Below are 25,634 nucleotides of genomic sequence, written 5' to 3'. Positions count from 1 at the left end.
TTTAAATAGGCAAAATAAAGAGCACCAAAGTCAATGTCATTCAGAAATAACAACAACAAAACCAGAGCACCCCGATGCAATTAGGCCTCAAGGAATTCCAAAGTAGTGTATTAGGTGTAGAAAATATATATGTAATTAGAAATGTTTACAGAAATTAGAGAGATGGTTTTTTAGAAAAAAAAAAGATTTGGACTCTAAAACAGTTAACAATTCCAGTAAAGAAGAAAAGAGAAATTCAGTGTTTGATATACATACATAAAAATAAATTTCAGGGAAATGAAAAGTCTGTGTGATGACCGAATCCAAATTATATAAAAGATAGAAATCTCAATATTTGTTTTCACAAATTTTAAGGAAAAAACAACCCTGAAAGCATAAAATGCAGAAAATAATGTTAATAAGTCTTGAGTTTTCAAGTCCCTCTCACTGACTTTGGCACTTTGAGAACAGCTAGCACAGGCATAGGATCACCTAATGGGCATTTCTGCCAAGGAGACTAAACTCATGAAAATGGAGCAGAAAGCTATGCGAACAAGATGGATGGATGCTCCTCTCCCAGAGACCAGCAGGTGCAGGTGTAGAGTGAGTGGGCCAGGCAGGGGCTGTGAGCACCAACCTGGGAGGAGTGGTTAGACCTCCATTGGACCCTCCTGTCCACAGGTTTAAAAATAGGCACATAGACCAATGGAACAGAAGAGAGAACCCAGAAATTAACCCAAATACTTACAGCCAACTGATCTTCGACAAAGTAAACAAAAACATAAAGTGGGGAAAGGACACCCTTTTCAACACATGATGTTGGCCAGCCACATGTAGGGAAATAAAACTGGATTTTCACCTCTCACCTTATACAAAAATCTACTCAAGATGGATTAAGAACTTAAACCTAATTTCTGAACTATAAAAATTCTAGAAGATAACACTGGATAAACCCTTCTAGACATTGGCATAGGCAAGGATTTCATGACCAAGAGCCCAAATGCAAATGCAATAAAAACAAAGATAAATAGCTGGGACTTAATTAAACTGAAGAGCTTTTGCATGGCAAAGGGAACAGTCAGCACAGTAAATAGACAACCCACAGAGTGGGACCCCTGACCCTGACCCTGACCCCTGACCCTGATCCCTGACACTGACCCCTAACCCCGATCCTGACCCTAACCCCTGACCCTGACCCCAACCCCTATCCCTTAACCCTAACCCCTAACCCTACCCCAACCCAAAACCCTAAGCCTAACTCTCACCCTCACCCTAACCCAACCCTAATCCCTAATCCCTAACCCCTAAACTCTCTTAACCCTTAACTCTAAACGTTGACTCTTAAACCCTAACTCTGACCCCAACCCCTATCTCCAACCCCTAACCCTAAACTTAACCCCTAGCCCCTAACCCCAACAGCAGCCTTAACCCTAGGTTCGTTACTGCATTTGTATTGACTATGTCAATGTTGATTATTATGATCGCGTTTTAGGACTGCACGGCAGTGAGGGGTTTGTGGATCTTATATTAATAAGAGGATTTTTTCAGTGTCTCTTGGCTGCATAAATGTCTTCTTTTCAGAAGTGTCTGTTCATATCCTTTGCCCACTTTTCGATGGGGTTGTTTGTTTTTTTCTTGTAAATTTGTTTGGGTTCATTGTAGATTCTGGATATTAGCCCTTTGTCAGATGAGTACATTGCAAAAATTTTCTCCTATTCTGTAGGTTGCCTGTTCACTCTGATGGTAGTTTCTTTTGCTGTGCAGAAGCTCTTTAGTTTAATTAGATCCCATTGGTCAATTTTGGCTTTTGTTGCCATTGCTTTTCATGTTTTAAATATGAAGTCTTTGCCCTGAAGTCTTTGCCCATGCCTATGTCCTGAATGGTACTGCCTAAATTTTCTTCTAGAGGTTTTATGGTTTTAGGTCTAATATTTAAGTCTTTAATCCATCTTGAATTAATTTTTGTATAAGATGTAAGGAAGGGATCCAGTTTCAGCTTTCTACATATGGCTAGCCAGTTTTCCCAGCACCATTTATTAAATAGGGAATCCTTTCCCCATTTCTTGTTTTTGTCAGGTTTGTCAAAGATCAGATGGTTGTAGATGTGTGGTGTTATTTCTGAGGGCTCCGTTCTGTTTCATTGGTCTATATCTCTGTTTTGGTACCAGTACCATGCTGTTTTCGTTACTGTAGCCTTGTAATATAGTTTGAAGTTAGGTAGCATCATGCCTCCAACTTTGTTCTTTTGGCTTAGGATTGACTTGGCAATGCAGGCTCACTCTTTTTTCATTCCATATGAACTTTAAAGTAGTTTTTTCCAACTCTGTGAAGAAAGTCATTGGTAGCTTGATGGGGATGGCATTGAATCTATAAATTACCTTGGGCAGTATGGCCATTTTCACGATATTGAGTCTTCCTATCCATGACCATGGCATGTTCTTCCATTTGTTTGTATCCTCTTTATTTCATTAAGCAGCTGTTTGTAGTTCTCCTTGAAGAGGTCCATCACATCCCTTGTAAGTTGGATTCCTTAGGTATTTTATTCTCTTTGAAGTAATTGTGAATGAGAGTTCACTCATGTTTTGGTTCTGCATTTGTCTGTTATTGGTGTATAAGAATGCTTGTGATTTTTGCATATTGATTTTGTATCCTGAGACTTTGCTGAAGTTGCTTATCAGCTTAAGGAGATTTGGGCTGAGATGATGGGGTTTTCTAGACATACAATCATGTCATCTTCAAACAGGGACAATTTGACTTCCTCTTTTCCTAATTGAATGCCCTTTATTTCTTTCTCCTGCCTGACTGCCCTGGCCAGAACGTCCAACAGTACGTTGAATAGGAGTGGTGAGAGAGGCCATCACTGTCTTGTGCCAGTTTTCAAATGGAATGCTTCCAGTTTTTGCCCATTCAGTATGATATTGGCTGTGGGTTTGTCATAAATAACTTTTATTATTTTGAGATATGTCCCATCAATGCCTAATTTATTGAGAGTTTTTAGCATGAAGGACTGTTGAATTTTCTCAAAGGCCTTTTCTGCATCTATTGAGATAATCATGTGGTTTTTGTCATTGGTTCTGTTTATGTGCTGAATTACGTTTATGGATTTGCATATGTTGAGCCAACCTTGCATCCCAGGGATGATGCCCACTTGATCGTGGTGGATAAGCTTTTTGATGTGCTGCTGGATTCGGTTGGCCAGTATTTTATTGAGGATTTTTGCATCAGTATTCATCAGGGATATTTGTCTAAAATTCTCTTTTTTTGTTGTGTCTCTGCCAGACTTTGGTATCAGGATGATGCTGGCCTCATAAAATGAGTTAAGAAGGATTCCCTCTTTATCTATTTATGGGAATAATTTCAGAGGGAATGGTACCAGCTCCTCCTTGTACCTCTGGTAGAATTTGGCTGTGAATCCATCTGGTCCTGGTCTTTTTTTGGTTGGTAGGCTATTAATTATTGCCTCAATTTCAGATCCTGTTATTGGTCTATTCAGGGATTGAACTTCTTCCTGGTTTAGTCTTGGCAGGGTGTATGTATTGAGGAATTTATCCATTTCCTCTAGATTTTCTAGTTTATTTGTGTAGAGATGTTTAAAGTATTCTCTGATGGTATCTCGTATTTCTGCGTGATCCATGGTGATATCCCCTTTATCATTTTTTATTGTGTCTATTTGATTCTTCTCTCTTTTCTTCTTTATTAGTCTTGCTAGCAGTCTATCAATTTTGTTGATCTTTTCAAAAAACCAGCTCCTGGATTCACTTATTTTTTGAAGGGTTTTTTGTGTCTCTATCTCCTTCAGTTCTGCTCTGATCTTAGTTATTTCTTGCCTTCTGCTGGCTTTTGAATGTGATTGCTCTTGCTTCTCTGGTTCTTTTAATTGTGATGTTAGGGTGTCAATTTTAGATCTTTCCTGCTTTCTCTTGTGGGCATTTAGTGCTATAAATTTCCCTCTACACACTGCTTTAAATGTGTCCCAGAGATTCTGATATGTTGTGTCTTTGTTCTCATTGGTTTCAAAGAATATCTTTATTTCTGACTTCATTTCGTTATGTACCCCAGTAGTCGTTCTGGAGTAGGTTGTTCAGTTTCCATGTAGTTGAGTGGTTTTGAGTGAGTTTCTTAATCCTGAGTTCTAGTTTGATTGCACTGTGGCCTGAGAGACAGTTTGTTATAATTTCTGTTCTTTTATATTTGCTGAGGAGTGCTTTACTTCCAAGTATGTGGTCAATTTTGGAATAAGTGTGGTGTGGTTCTGAGAAGAATGTATATTCTGTTGATTTGGGGTGGAGAGTTCTGTAGATGTCTATTAGGTCCACTTGGTGCAGAGCTGAGTTGAATTCCTGGATATCCTCGTTAACTTTCTGTCTCGTTGATCTGTCTAATGTTGACAGTGGGGTGTTAAAGTCTCCCATTATTATTGTGTGGGTGTCTCTCTTTGTAGGTCTCTAAGGAATTGCTTTACAAATCTGGGTGCTCCTGTATTGGGTGCATATATATTTAATATAGTTAGCTCTTCTTGTTGAATTGATCCCTTTACTATTATATAATGGCCTTCTTTGTCCCTTTTGATCTTTGTTGGTTTAAAGTCTGTTTTATCAGAGACTAGGATTGCAACCCCTGCCTTTTTTTGTTTTCCATTTGCTTGGTAGACCTTCCTCCATCCCTTTATTTTGAGCTTATGTGTGTCTCTGTTAGTGAGATGTGTCTCCTGAATACAGCACACTGATGAGTCTTGACTCTTTATGCAATTTGCCAGTCTCTGTCTTTTAATTGCAGCATTTAGCCCATTTACATTTAAGGTAAATATTGTTATGTGTGAATTTTATCCTGTCATTATGACGTTAGCTGGTTATTTTGCTCATTACTTGATGCAGTTTCTTCCTAGCCTCGATGGTCTTTACAATTTGGCATATTTTTGCAGTGGCTGGTACTGGTTGTTCCTTTCCATGTTTAGTGCTTCCTTCAGGAGCTCTTGTAGGGCAGGCCTGGTGGTGGCAAAATCTCTCAGCATTTGCTTGTTTGTAAAGGATTTTTATTTCGCCTTCCTTTATGAAGCTTAGTTTGGCTGGATATGAAATTCTGGCTTGAAAATTCTTTTCTTTAAGAATGTTGAATATTGGCCCCCACTCTCTTCTGGCTTGTAGAGTTTCTGCTGAGAGGTCCACTGTTAGTCTGATGGGCTTCCCTTTGTGGGAAACCCAACCTTTCTCTCTGGCTGCCCTTAACAATTTTTCTTTCATTTCAACTTTGGTGAATCTGACAATTATGTGTCTTAGAGTTTCTCTGCTCGAGGATTATCTTTGTGGCATTCTCTGTACTTCCTGAATTTGAATGTTGGCCTGCCTTGCTAGGTTGGGGAAGTTCTCCTGGATGATATCCTGCAGAGTGTTTTCCGACTGGGTTCCATTCTCCCTGTCACTTTCAGGTACACCAATCAGACGTAGATTTGGTCTTTTCACATAGTCCCATATTTCTTGGAGGCTTCGTTCATTTCTTTTTACTCTTTTTTTTCTAAACTTCTCTTCTCTCTTCATTTCATTCATGATAACCTTTCTTCCAGTTGATTGAATTGGCTACTGAAGCTTGTGCATTCATCACGTAGTTCTCATGCCATGGTTTTCATCTCCATGAGGTCATTTAAGGACTTCTCTACACTGAGTTAGCTATTTGTCTAATCTTTTTTCAAGATTTTTAGCTTCTTTGTGTTGGTTTTGAATTTCCTCCTTTAGCTTGGAGAAGTTTGATCATCTGAAGCCTTCTTCTCGCAACCTGTCAAAGTCTATCCAGCTTTGTTCCATTGCTGGTGAGGGGCTGCATTGCTTTGGTGGGGAGAGGTGCTCTGATTTTTAGAATTTTCAGTTTTTCTGCTCTGTTTTTTCCCCATCTTTGTGGTTTTAACTCCCTTTGGTGTTTGATGATGGTGACAGACAGATGGGGTTTTGGTGTGGATGTCCTTTCTGTTTGTTAGTTTTCCTTCTAACAGTCAGGATTCTCAGCTGCAGGTCTGTTGGAGTTTGCTGGAGGTCCACTCCAGACGCTGTTTGCCTGGGTATCAGCAGCGGAGGCTGCAGAACAGCGAGTATTGCTGAACAGCAATTGTTGCTGCCTAATCTTTCCTCTGGAAGCTTTGTCTCAGAGGGGTACCCGGCCATGTGAGGCATCCATCTGCCCATACTGGGGGGTGCCTCTCAGTTAGGGTACTCAGGGGTCAGGGGCCCACTTGTGGAGGCAGTCTGTCCATTCTCAGATCTCAAACTCTATGCTGGGAGAACCACTACTCTCTTCAAAGCTGTCAGACATGGACATCTAAGTCTGCAGAGGTTTCTGCTGCCTTTTGTTCAGCTGTGCCCTACCACCAGAGGTAGAGTCTAAAGAGGCAGGCAGGCCTCCTTGAGCTGCAGTGGGCTCCACCCAGTTCGAGCTTCCTGGACACTTTGTTTACCTACTCAAGCCTTGGCTATGGTGGGCATGCCTCCCCCAGCCTCGCTGCCACCTTGCAGTTTGATCTCAGACTGCTGTGCTAGCAGTGAGCGAGACTCCGTGGGTGTGGGACTCTCCAAGCCAGGTGCAGGATATAATCTCCTGTTGTGCCTTTTGCTAAGACCATTGGAAAAGTGCAGTATTAGGGTGGGAGTGACCCGATTTTCCAGGTGCCATTTGTCACCCCTTCCCTTGGCTAGGAAGGGGAATTCCCTGACTCCTTGCACTTCCCAGGTGAGGAGTTGCCTTGCCGTGCTTCAGCTCACACTCAGTGGGCTGCACCTGCTGTCCTGCTCCCACTGTCCGATGAGCTCCAGTGAGATGAACCTGGTACCTCAGTTGTAAATGCAGAAATCACCCATCTTCTCTGTCACTCACTCTGGGAGCTGTAGACTGGAGCTGTTCCTATTTGGCCATCTTGGAACTGCCCTCCAATCTCATATTTTTAATTCTAGCTCAGATCTCTCCCATATCTCCAAAGTGGTATATCCAAGTCACTCAACACTTTCGTTTGTATCTCTCACACTTAACATACCTAAAATTAAATTTGTAACCTTTGTCCCCCAAATCTGTTCCACTCACAGCCTTTTAATACCTCAGTAAAAGTCAGGTGTGGTGCTCATGGCTGTAATCCCAGCACTTTCAGAGGCTGAGATGGGTGGATCACGAGGTCAGGAGTTCAAGACCAGCTTGGCCAACATGATGAAACCCCATCTTTACTAAAAATACAAAAATTAGCCAGGCGTGGTGGCAGGTGCCTGTAATCCCCACTACTCGGGAGGCTGAGGCAGGATAATTACTTCAACCTGGGAGGCAGAGGTTGCAGTGAGCTGAGATTGTGCCACTGCACTCCAGCCTGGGTGACAGGGGGATGCTCTGTCTCAAAAAAAAAAAAAAAAGAAAGAAAAGAAATCCTATTGGTCCTACTTTCAAAAATGAACAAAAGAGACAACCTACTACCTCAGAGCCTGTGCTCAATCTGTTCCTTTTACCAGAAATGTTCTTTTCTAAGATAAGTGCAGTTTATTCCATCTTCTCCTTCAGATTTTCTCTCAAATGTCACCTTCTCCATCAATCACACCCTGAACATTCCATTTAAAACTATAATCCTTCTCCCAGAGCTCCTAATCCTGTTTACCTTGCTCTATTTTTTCCTCCATACATTTTTATTACCTTTTAACATACTCTACTAAATTCTAATATGACATATCAATGTGCAGTTTCTGCTTTTAGAATTTAAACTCTGAAGGCAGAGATTATTCTATTCCAGCAGCTAAAATAGGGTCTAGCACTTAACAGATACTATTAATATTTAGGCCGAGTGTGGTGGCTCATGCCTGTAATTCCAACACTTTGGGAGGCTGAGGTGGGTGGATCATGAGGTCAGGAGACTGAGACCAACCTGGATAACACGATGAAATCCTGTCTCTACTAAAAATACAAAATATTAGCCAGGCATGGTGGAGGGTGCCTGTAGTCCTAGTACTCGGGAAGCTGAGGCAGGAGAATGCCATGAACCTGGGAGTCAGAGGTTGCAGTGAGCCAAGATTGCTCCACTGCACTCCTTCCTGGATGACAGTGTGAGACTCCATTGTAAGAATAAATAAATAAATAAATAAATAAATAAATAAATACAATAATAAGGTACCATTAAATATTTAACAAATTATTTGACTATAGACTAGCATTTATCCATTCTATTCATTCATTCAAGAAATATACATTGTCAGCTGGGCATAGTGGCTCACATCTGTAATCCCAGCACTTTGAGAGGCTACTGGAGTTAGAAAGATCAATAAGGGGAACAGGCAAAGAAGGACCATTTATTAACTATCTACTATGTGCCAAGCACACACATTATTTGTCAGAATCTAAAGTAATTTCTTCAAGGTTACATAGCTAATAAGTATAAAAATGAATTTCAAAAGTTAGTCAACTTGACTCTGAAGTCCACATTCACTCCACTATACCAGGCTTCTCCTTCATAAATAATACTAATCCCTGTCATAAAGCAAAATTTGACTATTATTATTTATCCCAAAATACAAATGTTTCTAATACTTTGGGATACAATTTTACCTATTCCAGAATACATTGCAGAATCAAATATGGACTTTATACAGAGTATCAATTAGAGAATGTATGAAGAAGGCAAGGCAATCTTCTCAACTTATGCCTTTAACACTTTCAAAGGTGACATTTTTCATCTGGACAGGATCTATTGCAGAATCAAGCCCCATTGTTGTCCAGAAGCAGACCAAATGGAAGAAAAGAAATGCTTATATTTGATAGATTGATTAATAACATTCCAATCACCTTACTTTTTAGATTCAAGAAAGCAAAGCCTAGAAAAATTAAATGTCTAAGGGAACTAACTTCACATATCAAATCAGAATGAGGAATATAAACTAGGTCTTCTGGATTTCTAAACCATTTTCAAAGAGTAAGTGATTCACATTAAAAAGGCATATTTCAGCTGCTCTGCCTATAGAGTAGCCATTCCATTCTTTTATTCCTTTACCTTCTTAATAAACTTGAAAAAATAAAAATTAAAAAATAATAAGACATATTTGTACTTTCCAGTTAATAAAATCGAAAATTATTTTCCACTTCTCATTGTAATATCTAATGATAGAAATCTTAAATCAGCATTTCTCAATCTTTGGTGTGAATAAAACTCACTTGAGAAATATGTTAAAATGCAGGTTCTCAGGCCATAGCACAGAACTATGTTTGTAAATTTGAGAAAGGGCCCAGGAGAATTTGCATTTTTAACAAAAACTTAGATTATTCTGATATAACTGGTCACAGATCTACACTTTGAAATATATTGCCTTAAAGTTAGCAGAAAATACTGACACACACTAACAAAAAATTGAGGTTTAACACATTATTACACTTTCCACGTAGTCTTCTTCCTCTGACAACTGTTATTACTTGCCCTCAAATGACCTAACAGTTATGACATCATTAAGTACAACCAGGACAGAAAAAGTCTGATAGGACAGTAAAATACTTGAGGTCAATTTTGGAGAACTATTACAAGGATTTCTTAAATCTTTCCCACTCAGAAACTTCCAAACTAGAGCAGTTATAAATGAGTAAATTGAGCAATTTCTAATTTCCTCAAAAGAAGCCCAAAAATACTTTTAAGATAGGCTGAAAAATGAGTTGGCAAAATACAGGGTTAAGAAGAAATCCTTAATAAATCAAGAACACAGAAGTTGGGAGAGCAAATTTAAAATAGTAATTCTAGAATGAACACTAATCGTTTTAGCCCACTAAAGTATTTTTTTAAGAATCTGTACATATCCTTAATAATAAAGAGAATAGAGAACACCAGGTAAAAACTGCATGGTGGCTGAAAAGGTAATTGGAAACACTTAAGTCTGACACTATTACTTCATTTCAGATAAGTAAACTATAAAAAATGGAAATATTTGATGTGATTTTCTGAATAAATTAAACATATTAGTTTATCTTTGAAATAGAAGGCTATTTCAGCTTGTATTACTATTCTAAAATTCTTCCACATAATTTTTAAATTAATTAATTAATTAATTAATTTTCCTTTCACCCTGTTGATCAGGATAATTTTTAAATTTTATAACTGGACAGGTATTATTTTCTAAAAATCTGAGAAACTAACCACTACTAGGAATGAAAGCCTAGCTTCTAGAACTATAAACATTAATATATTCTTTCTTTAAGGTTTAGATTAAGCATTAAATAGAATAATGTATTCAAAGGAATAAGAAACTAACAAGTTAGATTAATAAAAAAAACTTTTACCAGATAAAATGGGTTTTTTAAAAGTCCATAAATGCTGAATAGCAGCAGAACAAAGAGAATCAGACAGTTTCATCTTAAGGAATCTAGGAGAGAAGGAAAAAGCCTTACATCAAATAACATTAATGAAATATGACAACTCAATGAAATGCAAATATTAGGTTATTGATAATCATATTTCATCACATGCAATTTTGGAATCTGGCATTCTTTTTCATATCTGCTATGATTTCCTGTAAGTACCCCATTATCAGAAACTTCATTAAGGCTGAGCATGGTGGCTCATGCCTATAATTCCAGCACTTTAAGAGATCAAGGCAGGAGGATCACTTGAGCCCTGGAGTTCAAGACCAGCCTGGACAACATGGCAAGATTACATCTCTACAAAAATTAGCTGGACGTGGTGGCACACGCCTGTGGTCCTAGCTACTCAGGAGGCTGAGGTGAGAGAATCACTTGAGCCCAGAAAGTTAAGTCTTCTATGAGCCGTGATTACACCACTGCACTCCTGGCTTGGGTGATGAAGCAAGACTGTGTCTCAAAACACACACACACACACACGCAGACACACACACACAAACACACACACAAAACAAAGAAACAAAAACCTTTATTAAGCCACTCACACTTCCTGTTCTTCAATTTGTTTTCTCTCTTGAGAAAGGGAAACCATCAGCAGAATCTCCATTTCTACATAAAGTTACAAATATGGTGGAATTCAATCAATAGAAAGATAGATGGTCTTAGAAAAATTACTTAAAACTTAAATGTAGGACTATGACTTCCTTTCAGTTATTCTTCTCAAGCATGGACAGCTTCAAATCAACTTACCACTGGTTTTTTTTGAGAGTGCTTGAGCTTTCAGAAAACCTTTGGCAAAACTAGTTTTCAATGCATCTTGGTGAGCTTCAGGTATGTTTTTGGTTTTCATGAGTTTTTCCAAACTCTCAACATCTGATCCTCTGTCCCACAAAAGAAACCCCTGAATACACAAACAACACATCAATACTGGTTAATGACACAGTGACACTCCCCAACAATATTGTGACCACTCAAAAAAATTCACTAAAATTCTATAATTTTTACATCAATGTGAAGAAATGGATTAAGACTCAACAATGAATTAATCAATAACTAGGAAACTAACACTAGATCCTATTCCTGCATTAATCAATTAATAGTATCAAGAAAGTGGCATTCTTCTCTACAAGAATACTATACTGAAAACAGGTCACATATTATCTTAGGGTTTGATTGGCTTAATGTTCACATCCCTTTATCTATGCTAGAAGAAAAATTTCATTAATTTACTAAATGTCTACTAAGCACCATTCACATACTTGGCCTTATATAAGTTCTGAAGATGTGGCCAGGCGCGGTGGCTCACACTTGTAATCCCAGCACTCTGGGAGGCCAAGGCGGGCAGATCACGAGGCCAGGAGATCAAGACCATCCTGGCTAACACGGTGAAACCCCATCTCTACTAAAAATACAAAAAATTAGCCGGGTATGGTGGCAGGCACCTGTAGTCCCAGCTACTCAGGAGGCTGAGGCAGGAGAATAGCATGAACCCAGGAGGCAGAGCTTGCAGTGAGCTGAAATCGAGCCACTGCACTCCAGCCTGGGAGATAGCGCAAGACTCCGTCTCAAAAAAAAAAAAAAAAAGGTTTTGAAGATGTAAATATAAATAAACCACTGGTCTTAAAGTTTTCAGTCTATTGGAGAAACATATGTAAATAGCTAAGTTTCTTAAATCACTTCGATATTATGTTAGAAGTATTATGTATAATACCTCAGGAAGACAGGAAAGGCCTTATAGAGAATAGGACATCTGAAACACCACTATACAAATTCCACTATATTTGTAACTTAATCTATGTAGAAATGGAGATTCTGCTGGTGGTTTCCCTTTCTCAAGAAAGAAAATAAACACCATGAACAATTTGACAGGGGTACGAAACTATTAGCCTTCAGTGCTCAAGAACTACCAGCAATCTTACATAAGACTTCAATGCAAAGAGAAGAGCAAGGAATGGAGGGGCATATTGAATGGCGAGAAGAGAATCATGGCAGGTAGAGGCCAAATGATGAAATTCCCAGTGTATCAGGTAGAGGTAAACAATAAAGCAAAGTATGTAACTAGATCATCATTTTAGAAGGACTGATGGGTGGCAGTCTGGAGGTGCGACTGAATGCAGCAAGACTAGAAGCAAGGAGACTAAACAAGTATTCATTAGAATAATTTAGGCAACAAATGGTTGTAGCCTATCTATGGCAGTGGGACAGATTTAAGAAAGATTTAGGAGGTTGGGTCAACAGGACTTTAGTGGTTAATGGATGTGGGAGGTGAGGCAAGATGGACAAATGTAGGTTGATGGCCAGGTTTTTAGCTTGGGTGAATGCTGTTCATTAATACGGAGAACACCTAAACAGGTGTAGGTTTGTGGGAAAAAAGTCTAGTAAGTGGAGAGGCAAGTCTGGTGGCCAGAAGAGTTAGAGGTATAATGATGACACAGGTTACTAATCCCTTATTGTTGGTGGAAAGAAGGAAAAAAATTTATCAGCCAACGAAAGAAATCAGATATTGAAGCTCCTCATTGCTTGTTTGTTTTTTGTGTTTTTTTTTTGAGATGGAGTCTCACTCTGTCACTAGGCTGGAGGGCAGTGGCACAATCTTGGCTCACTGCAACCTCCGCCTCCCGGGTTCAAGTGATTCTCCTTCTTCAGCCTCCCGACTAGCTGGGACTACAGGTGTCAGCCACCATGCCCGGCTAATATTTTGTACTTTTAATAGAGACAAGGTTTCATCATATTGGCCAGATGGTCTCAATCTCTTGACCATGTGATCTGACCACCTCGGCCTCCCAAAGTGATGAGATTACAGACATGAGCCACCGCACCCGGCCAAATTAAACAAATTTAAGTTGCATGCCTCCTGACCAAATAAGATCTTCAAAAGATGTTTATCTAAGAAATTAGATGTTTACTTCATTGAGACTTCTCAAAAGTTTTGTTGGATCTGCTGTAAATTAGTTTAAATTTAAAAAGCAGTTGAATGAAGTATATAAAATAACTTAAAGTTGTGGTCCCATAGACAAAGGCCTTTTTTTAAAAATTATACCATTTAATCTCAAATCAGTCATGCTTGGTACATGTTACACTTTCTTTCATAAATGCCAACAGGTCACGTTTTCAAAAGTATTGCTATTCAAATGTAGCCAATAAAATGCCTATTATTTTATTTGGCTTCATTTTTTTTTTTTTTTAGATGGAGTTTCGTTCTGTTGCCCAGGCTGGAGTGCAGTGGTGTGGTCTTGGCTCACCACAACCTCCGCCTCCTGGGTTCAAGCAATTCTCCTGCCTCAGCCTCCCGAGTAGCTGGGACAACAGATATGCACCACCATGCTCAGCTAATTTTTGTATTTTTAGTAGAGATGGGGTTTTATTATGTTGGTCATGCTGGTCTTGAAATCCTGGCCTTGTGATCCACCCACCTTGGCCTCTCAAACTGCTGGGATTAACAGGCGTGAGCCACTGCACTCGGTCCATTTTCATTTTTCAAAAGCATGTTCTTTAGACATCAATGTTCCTTTTCTTTTAAAGTTTGAGAACATAGAGGAAGCATATTTCAAAGAAAGTTATACATGGTATGCACCACCAGATTGAGCCTTATCATGATATCTACTCATATCTGAGCACCAAAACTCACCAATGGTTCTCTATTTTTGAACAGGCAGATTATTTTTACTGAGTCTTCCTCATCATCAATATCTTCAGGCATAGGAGGCAACATAGGGTCATAATTCTTCTGAGCCACACTATTATGTACAGAAAACAAAGCCTGTAACATTCAAAGGTTTATATATATATATATATATATATATATATATATGTGAAATGTATCACTTCAAACACATCAAACTATAAAGAAAATCAAAACAGCATTACGGTTTTCACATAGTAGTGGTAATAAGGCAGTTACTTGAAGAGGTGCCTCTTACAAATGGAATGGGAAATAGTGCTTGTCCAGAGAGCAGATGGCAGCTCTACTTAGCAACCACCTCTGTCCCCAATGTCACTGATGTATGTAAAGAACCAAAATATGATCTCCTCTAACCTGTACTTTATCTATTATAAGGATAAGGTTTATCCTTTTAAGGGTATCAATTTGGGGCAAGAGTTCATGGGATGTTACTTTTGGAGGAAGGGAGAACATGAGGGCTAAAGACGCACTGTCAATAAGAGTCTGAGAATATTCTATATTTTTTTCTTTCCTACTATTATTTCTCCTATTAGCAGAAAACACAATGATCAATATGATGGATTCTTTATTTTCCCTCACTTTAATTGTTTGTGTAATTGGTGACTACTATGTGTATAAAAGAATAAAAGTAATTCTGGACCAAAGATGAGGAGAACACCAGAACTTTGACATGTCACTATTCACTATTTTCGATGAGTGGGTTTTGGACTTTCAATGAACTTGACCCCTAATAAGCAACACCACTCATTTTTCATAAATTACTCAAACCAAAAACCTAGAAATCATCCTTGATTCCTCTCCTCTTACTGACATTCTTAACATCCAATACATATTTTATTTTTAAAAAACTTTTTTTTAGATACAAGATCTAGCTCTGTTACATAGGCTGGAGTTCAGTGGTGGGATCATAGCTCGCTGCAACCTCAAACTCCCAGGCTCAAGTGATCCTATTTCCCCAGCCTCCTGAGTAGCCAGGATTACAAATGCATGCCCCAATGCCCAGCTAATTTTTTAATTTTCTTTTCTTTTCTTTTTTTCTTTGAGACAGAGTCTCACTCTGTCACCCAGGCTGGAGTGCAGTGGCATAATCTCGGCTCACTGCAACCTCCGCCTCCTGGGTTCAAGCAATTCTCTACCTCAGCCTCCCAAGTAGCTGGGATTGCAGGTGCCTGCCACCACGCCCAGCTAATTTTTTGTATTTTTAGTAGATACAGGGTTCCATCATCTTGGCCAAGCTGGTCTTGAACTCCTGACATCATGACCCACCCACCTCGGCCTCCCAAAGTGCTAGGATTACAGGCATGAGCCACTGCACCTAGTCCATATCCTATTAAATCTACTTCCAAAATATACCTAAATTTTTTCTTTACTGTAGATCAGAGATTGGTAACTACCATATCTGTTTTTGTAAATCAGGTTTTACTGGAACACAGCCATGCTCGTTCATTCATGCATTGTTTATGGCCGCTGTCATGTTACAATGGTGAAGTTTAGTAGGTGGAACACACACTTTTTACATAAAAAGCTGGCAGGTCCCTGGTCCAGATCATGGATGCCATCATTTTTTGCCTGGAGCACTGCAGTAGTCTTTAAATGGCTCACTGGAATTCAATTCTGGCCCATTTTCAAGTCCACAATTCACAGTGTAGCCAGAATAATTATTTTTAAAACTTAATTACACAATTAACCCCTTAACAGCCCTTCTAAAGTTGCCTATCTATCTTGAGATGAAGACCAACCTCTCCAGGATGTCCTAAAAGTCCTCCATGCCTCTCCAACCTTATTTTACACTGTGCTCCAACTCACTCAACTTGAATAACTCTTTCTCATAGAGGTCTGGCCAAAACGTCTCATAAAAGCCGCTCTCTCAGTGACTCGATCCCATAGCTCCTTGTTCTTTGCCTTCATACATGTCCATAATTTATAATCATATGTGCATTTTTATGTTTATATCGTTAATATTTGTTGTTTACTGAAATGGAAGTTCTAAAATGGCAAATAGTGTCAGCTTTAAATCAAACTTTTGAATTGACTATAACATATATACAAAAAGTACAAATCATAAGTGTATAGTATAAAATTTCAATTTCAAACATGAATACACCCTCATAAACACCCCCCAAACAAGAAATACAACATTAACCAAATTCCAGTGGCCCCCACTTATGCTCCTTCCCAGTCATCATGCCCTCTATATCCAACAAGGTGTCAATCTTTGCCTCTATTTGAAAATTATATAATTAGGATTCTAATTATATAATTCATTATATCATTGCTATTGGGAACAAGCCCCCCAAAATCTGGCCATAAACTGGCCCCAAAACTGGCCATAAACAAAATCCCTGCAACACCGTGACATGTTCATGATGGCCATAAGGCCCACGCTGGAAGGTTGTGGGTTTACCAGAATGAGGGCAAGGAACACCTGGCCTGCCCGGGGTGGAAAACCGCTTAAAGGCATTCTTAAGCCACAAACGACAGCATGAGTGATCTGTGCCTTAAAAGGACATGCTCCTGCTGCAGTTAACTAGCCCAACCTATTCCTTTAATTCAGCCCATCCCTCTGTTTCCCATAAGAGATACTTTTAGTTAATTTAATATCTATAGAAACAATGCTAATGACTGGCTTGCTGTTAATAAATATGTGGGCAAATCTCTGTTTGGGGCTCTCAGCTCTGAAGGCTGTGAGACCCCTGATTTCCCAATATAATTATATAAAAATGTGTATTCATTGCCCAGGCATGGTGGCTAATGCCTGTAATCCCAGCACTTTGGGAGGCCTAGGTGGGTGGATCACCTGAGGTTGGAAGTTCAAAACCAGCCTGACCAATATGGAGAAACCCTGTCTGTACTAAAAATACAAAAAAATTAGCTGGCATGGTGGCATGCACCTGTAATCCCAGCTATTTGGGAGGCTGAGGCAAGAGAATTGCTTGAACCTATGAGACAAAGGTTGCAGTGAGCTGAGATCACACCATTGCACTTTGGCCTGGGCAACAAGAGTGAAACTCCATCTAAAAAAATGTGTATTCATTTACACAAATATTAAGTTAGTGAAATTCACCCATGCTGTTACTGATGGTAGAAGTAATTAATTTTCCTTCTTATATAGTATTCCAACAGATAAATATCTTAGTTTACCCAGTGTGCCTTTGAGGGGCATCTGGGTTGTTTTTAGTTCTTGGCTAATATAAATAATGCTGGCATAAATGTTTCATATCTTTTGATGAACATAGATATATATACAACATTAGTTAAGTATATTTAAGAGTAGAACATCTGGGTCATAGATTATATAGTAAGTACATTCAACATTAGTAGTGTTTTTCAATTATACTTCCACCAACAACATATGTGAGTTCTAGCTGTCTAACATGATCCCAGAAATTTTACATTATTCATTTAAATTTGGCCATTCTGAGTGTATAGTGCTATCTTCTGTGGTTGAAGTGTTCATTTGTCTTATAATGAATGAGACTGAAACCATTTTGTGTTTATTGGGCATGTGTGTCTCTTTGTGAGATGCCTCCTCAAGATATTTGCATGTTTTTCTGTTGCATCTGTCTTTTTTTTTTATTAATTTGTAAGAACTATTTATAATATACTGGACCCAAGTCTTTGTCAGTTATATGTACTACGAATACATTCTCCTTTTTGGTAGCTTGCCCTTTCACTCTCCTTCTTGGTGATCTTTGCTCAATAAAGGATTCTAATTTTAATGACCTCAATTAATATTTTTTCCTGTGTGGTTTATGCTTTTTGTATCGAATAAGACTTTCAAAGTGGAAAAAATAAATAACATCAAGGTGATAAAATACCTAAGAAGATAATGGCTGCACATTTTTGAGAACTGATGAGAGAAAGACTCTAAAGGTTCAGGAAAAATATAGCAGGAAGCCTGATATATCCTGCAGGAACAAGGAAAAATAAAAAGAAACCTATGCTTACTACACTGTAGCAGAACTGCAAAATGGCAAAGGCAAAGAGAAGATCTTAAAAGTGCTCAGAGCAAAAAAGACAGATCATCAGAAAGGTAAGAAGAAAATTGATTGACAGTTGAATAACAGCAGCAGTGGACACCAGAAGACAGTTCAAATACTTTCAAAATGCTTAGAAAAAATAAAAGCCAGTCCAAAATTGTGTATCCAGCAAAAGTATCTTTCAAGAATAAGGATGAGGACCAAGATGAGGTTAACAGGGATCCACCTGAAAAAAACTAAAAACTAAAAATAAATAAAAATAAAGGATAATGAAACAATAGTTTTCAAAGATGATGGACATTGAGCAACAAGGGGCAGAGATTTTTGAGAGACAGGAAGCAATGTGAACCTATGATTGCACCAGCATTACAGCCTAGAGTTTCCAGGCTGTAATGGGGAAAAAGAAACACAGGCAAAACTCTGTGGTCTCCTTGAATTGAGAAAAACAGAGCTGAGAATCTAGGGAGGTCAACTGACTAAAGTTCTCAGGGAAGCCTATAGAAGAGGAAAGGGTGGCAGATACAGAATTCAGGAGATGGTAGGCGGTCTCTCTTGAGTCCTGAGCAGTCTTTAGCCATGGCATGCATATAAGAAAACTATCAGAAAGGATTAGAGCAGTGGTTCTTAACTGAGAGCAACTGTACTCCCTTGGAGCCACTGGCAATATCTGGAGACATTTTTTGATTGTCACAATTTAAAGGATGTCACCACCATCTACAGCATTGAGGCCAGGGATGCTCCTAAACATCTGATCATATACAGGACAGTCCCCTCCCCTCCAGAAACAATTATCCAGCCCATAAATGTCAATAGTTCTAAAGTTGAGAAACTGCATTACAAGGAATAATCCCTGAAGTTAGCATAGGCAAGAAATAGCTCTTTTTATCATCAGTTAGCAGGAAAAACTTCATAATTCATAGGCACTGAGAAGAGTTATGGGATGAGTATTATCTCAATAGTGGAAAAAATAAGCCCAAGATTTAATGCTGCTATGATCTCACCTAAAAAAAAGGCTTAGGACCAAGCACGATGGCTCACACCTGTAATCCTAGCACTTTGGGAGACTGAGGCAGGTGGATTGCCTGAGCTCAGGAGTTCAAGACCAGCCTGGGCACATGGTAAAACCCCATGTCTACTAAAAATACAAAAAAATTAACCAGGCATGGAACTGGGCGCCTGTAGTCCCAGCTACTTGGGAGGCTGAAGCAGGGGAATCACTTCAACCCAGGAGGCAGAAGTTGCAGTGAGCCGAGATCACACCACCACACTCCAGCCTGGGTGACAGAGTGAGACTCTGTCTCAAAAAAAAAAAAAGAAAAAAAGCTTAAAAATAAGCCTCTGAAAGATCAAAATGTTTCCAAGTAATTTAACTGTATAACAAAATGAAGCTCAACAATACTATCTATAGCAGGGGTCTTCAACCCCAGGCCACAGAGCAGTACCCATTAATGGCCTGTTAGGAACCAGGCTGCACAGCAGGAGGTAAGTAGTGGTGAGAAAGCAAAGCTTCATCTATATTTATAGTTGTTCCCCATCACTTGCATTACTGCCTGAGCTCTGCCTCCTGTCAGATCAGCAGCAGCATTAGATTCTCATAGGAGCATGAACCCTATTGTGAAATAAGTTTGTGAGGATCTAGGTCGCATGCTCCTTATGAGAATCTAATGCCTGATGATCTGTCACTGTCTCCCATCACCACTATATGGGATCATCTAGTTGCAGGGAAATAAGCTCAGGGCTCCCATTGATCCTACATTATGGTGATTATGTAATAATAAAAGAAATAAAGTACATAATAAATATAATGCACTTGAGTCACACTGAAATCACTCCCAGCCCCACATATGTGGAAAAATTGTCTTCCATGAAGCTGGTCCCTGGTGCCAAAAAAGTTGGAGAAGGCTAATATACAGAAAAACAAAAATACCCAGCATCCAACAAGATAAAACTCACAGTTACTGGTAGTCGATCAATATAAAACTCACAGTGACTCAGAATTACTAGGTATGCAAAGAAAACAGAAAATACTGCTCCAAATGAAGGAAAAAAAAAAACAATGAAACCAAACCCTGAAATTACAAAGATGATAAAACCAGATAAAACCAAACCCTAAAGTTACACAGATAGCAGACAAAAATACTAAAACTTATTATTATAACTATATTTCAAATGCTCAAAAAAGTTAAAGAAAAGACTAAACATGAGGTACAGAATATATAAAAATTACTCAAATCAAACTTCCAGAGGTGCAAAGTATGAAATAAGAAAAAAGTACAGTGGATGAGATTAATATAGCTACTGCAGAAGGAAAAGTAATCTTGTAGAGTAAGCAACATAAGCTGTCTACAATGAAACATGAGGAGAAAATATACTGAGAAATTATGAACCGGACTTAGTGATCTGGGGAACTACTTTAAATGGCCTAATATATATGTTAACTGGCATCTCCAAAGAAAGGGGGCAGTTGCTGAAAACTATTTAAAGAAATATGGCAGAAAATAGTCCAAATATGATGAAAAAAGTATAGAACCACATGTTCAAGAAACTCAATGTATCGAAACACACAGAAAACGTACAATACCACCAAACTGCTTAAAACCAGGAAGAAAATATTAAAATCATCCAAAGGAAAAAAACACATTATATGTAAAAGAATAAGGATTAAAAACAACAGCACACTTCTCATCAGAAACAATTCGGGCCACAAAACAATGGAGCAATATCTTTAAAATATTCAGAGAAAAATACTGTTGACTTAGAATCCTATACTCAGCAAAAATATATTTTAGAAATGAAGGGGTATTGAAGACTTTTTAAAGATATGCAAAAGCTAAAAGAATTCATCACCAGCAGACTTGCATTGCAAGAGATGTCACAGAAAGTCTTTCAGATGGGAGGAAAATGTTGGCAGATGGAAATGTGAGTACACACAGAGGAATAAAGAACACTGGGAATGTCTACTATCTGTGTATCTATGGCAACTGTCTTGCACATTGTAAAATAGAGATAGCTGAATAAAATGTTTTTAAATAAAGCAATTTTGATAATTGACAGGCAATATTAAGAACATCAGCTATTTTTTTCTCCTTAGCTTTCTTCCATGTCTACATTCCAAAACAATTTCATAGGAATTATTTTCATAATTTTAATAGCTTTATTTTACAATTACTGTTGAATAGCAACATTTTTAATTTTGGACAACTAAAACAAATTTTGCATTCCATTAACCTGTTTTAACTGAGGTGATTTTATTCTTTAATATACAGACTTGCCTTTCAAAAGGCATTACTTAAATGAAAATTTTATTTCCAAATGCCAGAACCACCAATCACAACTGATGGTTTACCTGTTGCTCAGAAGAATCTGCAGGAAATTGAACACTAGGCCTTGTAACTCATCGGACTCACAAGCACTCACTGCACTTGACCCCCTGGGGTCAACTTTATGTCCTAAGTATCTGTCAGATTCACAGAATTAAGTGTCCAGCTTATAAGGATGAGTAACATTGATTTATCCTCCAGAAGGAAGCTTAACTTTTTCCTTCAGTTTGCTTTAATGAAGCCTCATGCAACTTGCATGCTCAGGCAGTGAGTAATTTCTGTTAAGTGAATATTTGGAAGCTAAAAGTTACAACAAATCTTCTTATTTTATTGCCTTTTAAAAAAATCTACCAAATTTTCCCTGACTTCCAAAATTGTAATGCTGTATTCTAGAGATGATGTCACTTCATTGTTTCATCAAAAGTGAGCCACTGGAATGATGACTCATACAGGTTAATTTGTCTTTAATATGGCAATTTGATGGTTAGAAATGGTTCTGATTTATTAATGACTATCTTTGCTTCCCCTAGAAACAAGGTCTGTGCATAGAACAACATCCCTCCATCAATGCTCCTAAATGTTATGAACATTATTGCTTTTGTCTATTTCATTGCTGCAGGGAGTATTCACATTCAATTAATCTAGTTAGGCCTTTGGCTACTTACTTTTTTAGATTTTCAGACATCTATTGTTTTATACTGCATTTATTTTCCTGAATTGGATTTTGCTGACATTATTGACTAATAAGAATAATCTATTTTTTAATATGGCAATAGACCAATCAATTCATTCTGGGTATAATCTTTCAAGTTTTGACAGTTCTCAGGTGACACTATTGTTACAGAATAACAAATCATTTCCTAACTATCAAAGACTTGATGGTAACAGGTTATACAAAAGAAGTGTTGACATTCTTCTGAACAGAGCAAGAGATTCCTAAAGAGTAAAATGAACAAAATCACAATCTTATACTATTATGACTTAAAGAATATGAAAGAAAAGTTTGAATGTCATATAAACATACAGAATTATCATATATGAAGAGACAAAGAAGGCTATAATGGAATAAAAATTCCACCAAACATTTAATAATTTACATTCAATTCAGTTTACTGGGAATCCCAATGTTGCAAGCACAGTGCTATGTGCTAGAAACAAAAATAAGAAGACCATCCTGTGCATCAGTAAGAAAGACATACTTGTGTTCTTTATTAGGTATAGAACACAGAAAATCCCTGAAATACACACACACACACACACACACACACATGCGCACACATCTGTTAAATGTCCTGTTTAGTTTCTGGATACAAGTTTTTGAGTTTTAGTTTTCCTAATCTTTAAAAAGAGTTAATATTAGTCAGGCACCCTGGCTCATGCCTGTAATCCCAGCACTTTGGGAGACCTAGGTGGGTGAATCACGAGGTCAGGAGATCAAGACCATCCTGGCTAACATGGTGAAACCCCGTCTTTACTAAAAATACAAAAAATTAGCTGGCGTGGTGGCAGGCGCCTGTAGTCCCAGCTACTCGGGACACTGAGGCAGGAGAATGGTGTAAACCCAGGTGGTGGAGCTTGCAGTGAGCCAAGATCAGGCCACTGCACTCCAGCCTGGGCAACAGAGTGAGACCCCATCTCAAAAAAAAAAAAAGTTAATATTAGTACCTACTTCTTAATAGGGCTTCACAATGATTAAAGAGATAATACATGAAAGTGCACAGTAAAAGTCTGCTCCATAGTAAAGACTTCATATTATTGGTTTATTAGCTATTATGATTAACTTTAATGATTATCTTATTTTCAGGAACAGTCACTTTGAATATTTAAGTTTATCTATAAACTTGTAGAGGACAGTATATACATTTTTAAAAGTCCTTTCCATATAGCTATTCTTTTCCTTCATATATTTGCAAAAGTTGGCCAAACTAGCCAACAAACATCTTTAACAAATTTTACACTAAAAAGGTTAACAGATTGTATATTGTGATAAAAATGGATCAAACTAGAAATTAGCATCTGTAAATATAAAATATTTACATCTGTAAATATAAAAAATAAAAAAATGAAACCCAGACTACCTCCCAAATTTAAATAAGTCAGGATGTTGAAGTTATTAAAGTTTATTATAGACAGACAATCAAGAAATTAATATCAATGCCAATATGACATACATGATGTCCATGGAAGGTGAAAGAAATTTAAAAGAAAGCCACATACTCTTAAATGCATTTGTAATTAAACAAGTGTGAAAGGTAAGTATTCCACAAAATGAAATCAAAGATAGATATAAAGAAAAGACTTAGACCAGGTGCAGTGACTACCGTCTGTAATCCCAATACTTTGGGGGGATAAGGCAGGTGGATCACCTGAGGTCAGAAGGTTGAGATGAGCCTGGCCAAAATGGTGAAACCCCATCTCTACTAATACCACAAAAATTAGTCAGCCATGGTGGCATGTGCCTGTAATCCCAGCTACTTGGTAGGCTGAGGCAGAAGAATTGCTTGAACCTCGGAGGCTGAGGTTTCAGGGAGCAGAGATCACGCCTCTGCACTTCAGCCTGGGCGACAGAGGGAGACTTAGTTTCAAAAAAAAAGAAAAAAATGAGAAAGGAAAAGAAAAAGAAAAAAAGAAAGAAAGAAAAATAGAATTGATAATAAAGAGCCAGTTCTTTTGAGAGATGAGATAATTAGGCATTTCTGGTATGCACAGCAAGAAACTAGAGAAAAAATTGTATATTAATAGCACTGAGAAACCAGACAGAACTTCAGATACAAATCAACAGAATGCATTGAACACCGTTGCAACGTGCTTGAAATCGTAATAAAATGTTAAGTTTCCTGGGAAAAAATAAATAATGAAGCAATTCTAGAAGAGTCTGAAAGCTGGACTAATTCGATAACTACAGAAGAAATTGAAAGCACTATCAAAAAATTTTCCCCAGAAATGGCATTTGAACAAAATGAAGGGTTGCATTAAAGTTTTCTGTTTTATTTACAGCATTCCAACACATAGTAAAACATAACGTTTCTTTTTCAAAGGTCTCACAACCCAAATGCAAAACCTAACCAGAAATTATGAAAAGATGACAGCACAACTTTGGTCTCAGGATGATTTTTTAAAATACCAAAGTAATATATTACAAAATCAGATATAAAAATCTTCTTTTATAGAAGACATTTATGCAGCCAACAAACATATGAAAAAAAGCTCATCATTACTGGTCATTAGAGAAATGCAAATCAAAACTGCAATGACACACCATCTCATGCAAGTTAGAATGGTGATCATTAAAAAGTCAGGAAACCACAGATGCTGGAGAGGATGTGGAGAAATAGGAACGCTTTTACACCGTTGGTGGGAGTGTAAATTAGCTCAACCATTGTGGAAGACAGTATGGCAATTCCTCAAGGATCTAGAATCAGAAATACCATTTGACCCAGCAATCCCATTACTGGGTATATACCCAAAGGATTATAAATCATTCTACTACAAAGACACATGCAAGTGGATGTTTATTGCTGCACTGTTCACAATAGCAAAGACTGGGAACCAACCCAAATGTCCATCAATGATAGACTGGATAAAGAAAATGTGGCACATATACACCATGGAATATTATGCAGCCATTAAAAAGGATGAGTTCATGTCCTTTGCAGGGACATGGATGAAGTTGGAAAACATCATTTTCAGCAAACTAACATGAGAACAGAAAACCAAACACCACATGTTCTCACTCAGAAGTAGGAGTTGAACAATGAGAACACATGGACACAGGGAGGGGAATATCCCACACCAGGGCCTGTTGGGGGATGAGGGGCTAGTGGAGGGATAGGATTAGAAGAAATATTTAATGTAGGTGACAGGTTGATGGGTGCAGCAAACCACCATGCCATGTGTATACCCATGTAACAAACCTGCACATTCTGCATATGTACCCCAGAACTTAAAGTATAATAAAAAACAATCTTTTATCAAAAAGAAGATTTAATGCCAAGAATTTAATGTTTTGTCAGTATAAATATCGCACATTATTATTTATGCTAACAACTAAAAAAGCTTCTATGATCACTTTGATAAGTACCATAAAGGCATTTCACAAAATGTAATATAATCTTGATTTTTAAAAAAAATGACAGAACAAAATTTTGTGAAATATTCTATCAGAAACCAGCAACAAACATTATACAAGATGTTTGATGATAATAACAGGAAGCACAGAAGTATAATAACAGGAAGCACAGAAGTATCCCCATAAAAGTACAGAAAAACAAAAACATATCCTTTATTTACTACAAGTTTTGAGCATTTTTTTGTGCAAGTCAT

Source organism: Pongo abelii, chromosome 16, assembly GCF_028885655.2.
Source record: "Pongo abelii isolate AG06213 chromosome 16, NHGRI_mPonAbe1-v2.0_pri, whole genome shotgun sequence".
Taxonomy (NCBI): Eukaryota; Metazoa; Chordata; class Mammalia; order Primates; family Hominidae; genus Pongo; species Pongo abelii.
This window is presented reverse-complemented; position numbering follows the sequence as displayed.